The sequence below is a fragment of the Poecilia reticulata genome, unplaced genomic scaffold (assembly GCF_000633615.1).
Source record: "Poecilia reticulata strain Guanapo unplaced genomic scaffold, Guppy_female_1.0+MT scaffold_125, whole genome shotgun sequence".
NCBI lineage: Eukaryota > Metazoa > Chordata > Actinopteri > Cyprinodontiformes > Poeciliidae > Poecilia > Poecilia reticulata.
The window spans coordinates 867,613-871,936 of record NW_007615013.1 but is presented as its reverse complement, the minus strand read 5'-3'; the positions used below and the strand labels follow the sequence as shown (position 1 = coordinate 871,936).

The 4,324-nt window shown below is 45.3% G+C and overlaps 1 protein-coding gene across 9 annotated transcripts in view; it reads right to left on the bottom strand.

Annotated features, from left to right (window-relative positions):
• The window catches only part of sfmbt2 (Scm like with four mbt domains 2), a 31,856-nt gene extending 29,765 nt beyond the window's left edge, over nucleotides 1–2,091 (bottom strand). For 4 of the 9 annotated variants that reach the window (XR_001776235.1, XM_017302992.1, XM_017302998.1 and 1 more), the window contains exon 1: nucleotides 1,630–1,824. The gene's annotated coding sequence lies outside the window, so the exon portion shown is untranslated. The other 5 variants (XM_017302995.1, XM_017302993.1, XM_017302994.1 and 2 more) reach the window with 5 other exon arrangements.
• Between the last annotated feature and the right edge of the window lie 2,233 nt (nucleotides 2,092–4,324).

Sequence of the window (4,324 nt, the reverse complement as noted above, 5' to 3'; positions counted from 1 at the left end):
GGTTTCCAGGTCTTTGGTTTCCAGCTTTGTTTTCCAGGTCTGGTTTCCAGGTCTTTGGTTTCCAGGTCTGGTTTCCAGGTCTTTGGTTTCCAGGTGTTATTTTTCCAGGTCTGGTTTCCAGGTTGCGGCGCCCCCTGCAGGAAGACGCCATGTTGCTCGGGGCGGGCTAAGCGGCCGCTGCCGTTAATCTGAGCGGACGGCTGGAGGCCCCGCCGCCTCAGATTGAGAGTTTTTAACTGATTGGCCCCAGATGGGCGCCGGGCGCCACGTGCCGCCCTCCTGCCATCCACCACAGATTTAACGAGGGATTAGGAGATTAACTCCCACTGCAGGCCCGGCTTACCGCCTGCCAGGTTCTGCTGTTCCCGACCCGTCCAGAAGCGGTTCTGGTTCTGAATGGGTCGACACAAACGACCCGATGAGAGCCAACAGAATCGCAGGACTACAGATCTGATCTGTCAAAAAGCTTTTGGCTGATTTGAAACCAAACTGGACTCTGAAAAAGATTTTCACTTTTATCCCAAACCTGCCGGTTTTCCTCGTCCTCCTTCTCCACATCGGAATATTTCCACAGGAAAAACGGAAAATATGTGAAAAATGGACCAGAAGCTGAAACTTTTCCAGTTCTGCAGGTTTAATGAAGTTCAGGCTGATTCTGATCAGATCAATACAAATATTCAGTTTTCAAACGATTTTCTGATCCAAACATAAAAACTGTTATTTTTTAATTTTTTTAAACAAAACTGACTCTAAGTTATTAGTTAACTGAGCAACAATTCAGGAAAATGTAGTTTTTAAATGTTCATCTGAGAACAAATGGGATGATGGAGCTTTTGACCAATCAGAGCTGATCCTGGATAAATTGGCGCGTCGTTCAGGAAAACTCAGAAAAATCAGAAATCAGAGCTTCAGACGGATATAAACATTTTCTGATCAAATCTTTGTTTTCGGGTTTTTTGGGTTTTTTTTCTTCCGCTGTTGAATCTTGAGCAGGAATCTTCTGGAAAAATGACCAGAACTCCCAGCCAGAAATATTCTGGATGCTCTCGGTCTGCGTGGGGTTTGCGTGGGGCGTTGCGTGACGGGCCGCCGCGTGCCACGATGAAAGAGCGTTTTGGGAGAAAAGTGAAAGAGGAAACGCGGCGCGCTCAGGGGAAGATGAGGCTGGGTGGAACCAGCCGCCCTGCAGCTCTTAGACTTTGCACACTGAAAAACTGCAGCGGAAAAAAACTCCCACGGAGCTGCCCCACGCGCACTTCGGATTTAATTGATTAAATCTCGCGTGTGTCCATCAAAAGAAACCGAACCGGAGCCGGTCGGAGCCGCCGTTCGGTTTTTTCCTCCTTCAAAGATTTTCGGAGGCAGTTTTCAGCTCTTCCACTCGACCAGCTCACAGCCCGCCATGTTGAGACTGCCGTGACATTTCCACGCTGTCCGGTGCTTTCCCACGGACTTATTTCTCTCACGGCTGACGAAGAAAAATGTCCCGCGAGTCGCGTCATCGACAAAAACACGCCAAGAAACCATTTTTACATCGCGAGGGAATTCAACTTAAACCCCACGGGATTCGGTTTTTATTTAATTTCCTGTTTTTTCTCAGCGTGGAAAATAAAATGAAATATTTTTTACCGGTTTGCGGGGTCCGCTGCGGGTCTGGGGGCAGGAAGAGTCCCGCAGAAACTAGTTTATCGCTTCTTCCTCCTGCAGAAACACACCGACTCACTCCGAGAGCGTCTAAAAGCAGCAGGAGGAGGAAAGAACTCGCTGCGTGGGTCCAAACCGGAACCCACGGAGGTAGAGAGGCGTCGGGAAGCGGGCCGGGGCCCTCACCTGTCTTACCTGTCCCGGTTTGTCCTCAGCAGACCCCCCCTCCTCCTCTCAGCTGCTGCCGCCGCTGCCCCCGTTTCAATATGGCATCTCCCCACTGCGCATGTCCGCAAACATGTAGAGATATTCTGGAGCCAACTCCTCCGCTGACCTTTCAGCGCAGAGAGAAACGGCGCAGAAAAACCCAAAGATCAGGCTGCGGCGAGCAACCGACGCACACGCAGCGTCAGCGCACGCTCAACCAGGAAGTCCGTCTGTCGGTGCGCGCGAGCTTCACAGCAATAAAACAATAAAAACAACAATAAAAGGTTTTATTTCTGTTTCCTGCTGGACTTTCTCCTGATTTGATTGAAACTTTGGTTTTAGTTTATAAACTATTTAATCAATTAGTTCCAACAACTTAATTCAGGATGAAATTTGTCTCATTGATTATTGAGTTATTATATTTGTTTCATCAGCCAGTAAACATCTAATTTCATCTGATAAAATGACAATAAAAACTTTATTATTTATTTATGAGTGTTTTTATGTTTCTTTATCAGAATCCGAACCGGGTCATCATCTGTTCTCTGACCCGTTTCCTGTCCCTGCGCGGTTCTGTCTGATCGCACATGGCCGCCGGGTTCTGGTTCTGGTTCGGGTTCTGGTTCGGGTTCGGGTTCTGGTTCTGGTTCTGGTTCTGGTTCTGGTTCTGGTTCTGGTTTCCTGCCCACTGAATCAGAACCATGTGATTCTTTCCATTTTGATCAGTTTTAGGGTCTGATTGGTGAATCTGATCGATTATTTTCATCAGTTTTTCTTGTAAAATGATATTTTGTTGTGAAATTAATCGATCATTTTTACTGAGTCTCGGTTTATTTTATCTGATATTTTGTTCTTTTTTTCCATATTTTCATAACAGATGATTTTTAAACCCAGACTTTCATCATTTCCGCCTCGTTTTGTTTTGTGTTTCTGATTCTTTGGACCAGATTAAAATAATCCAGTTTGGATTATTTTTATTCCTTTTTCTCATGTTTCGTTTGAAGCTCTGATCCGGATCCATTCCGTCTGTTGAACGTGAATCTCCTCCAGTTTGTTTTCTTCATAATTTCCATGTTTCATTTTGTGTTTTATCATTTTTAAAGTTTTTTCTCTTTCATTTCGTTCCTCATCTCGTTTCTCTGTTCTGCTTTATTTGAAGCCACGTTTCATTTATCATTTATTTCATGCATCCACTTGTGTTTGTCTCATTAATTAATGTTCAGTTTGTTGTTTTTATCAGTAATAATTAAAGTGATAACCTCATAAAACAAATCATTTTATTTAGCAGTCAGAGAATCAACAGGATTCTAGAAACCAGGTCAGTCACTCATTTTCTCCAGTTAATCTAAATTATTGTTATTTTTTTCTTAAATCTCACTCTTTCTCTTCACGCCTTCAGTGTTTGCAGTATTGCTGGCCCACGGCGCCCCCTGGCGGCTCCACGCCGCATCTTCTTCCATCTCGAGGCTCTTTGCTAAAAAATAAACAATCATTTAAACCAAACTTGTAATTTTCACCGATGAAAACGTGACTCTGTAAAGATGCTGATCCAGCAGGAAGCTGCTGCAGGTTTGATGGGGAATTTAAATGTAATCTAAGTAAATCTAGAAGTTTGACCTTTGGAAATGAAACAGAAAGATTATGATTTTAATGTGTTTCCCAACAAAATCCCAGTTAAATGTCTGACAGAGTTTAAGGAACAGAAACGGAATCAAGTTCAGGCGACAGACAGATGGACGAATAAAAGATCAGAACCTGTTTTTAATATCTGAACGTTTTTATTTGAAATAAATAGTTTCATCCGGCTGCAGTTTCTCTGCGGCGCAGTTTCTCTTTGCGTGGCGCAGTCCGCGGCGGTGCTGCGTGGCCTGGACCCGTCCAGAACCAGCAGAGGAAGCTGCCGGTTCTGCAGGAACAGATGGCCGAAGCGAGGCTCCGTTTAATCTGCACGAGAAGGAGCTTTTCCGGGCGCGCGGGGAGGATTAGCCTCCAGGGAGCGCGCGCAGGCGGACACGTGCTGCGGGATGTTTCCACACTGGACCCAAATGTCAACATTCCCGTTCAGAACCGACTGCAGGAGACGTTCAGTCATCAGTGGAGAACGAAATGAACCAACTTCATTTAAGGGTGTCCGACTGAAATGCATGCCACACTTTTCAGATTTCCCTGGAACGTTTTTCATGTTGTCTCGTAAAGTTTCACTAAAATCTCTGAGTTTTGGAACAAAGTAAAGCCTGAAGGGTGTGAAAACTTTCTGTTCATCACATCAATCACAAGTTACATTTTTCAAAAATCGATGTTTTAAAGGGTTTTGTGATTTTTTTGGTTTTTGTTGTCCTGATTCTGGTTCTGGTTCTGGTCCTGGTCCTGGACCTGGACCTGGACCTGGACCTGGACCTGGTCCTGGTTCTGGTTCTGGTCCTGGTCCTGGACCTGGACCTGGACCTGGTCCTGGTTCTGGTCCTGGTCCTGG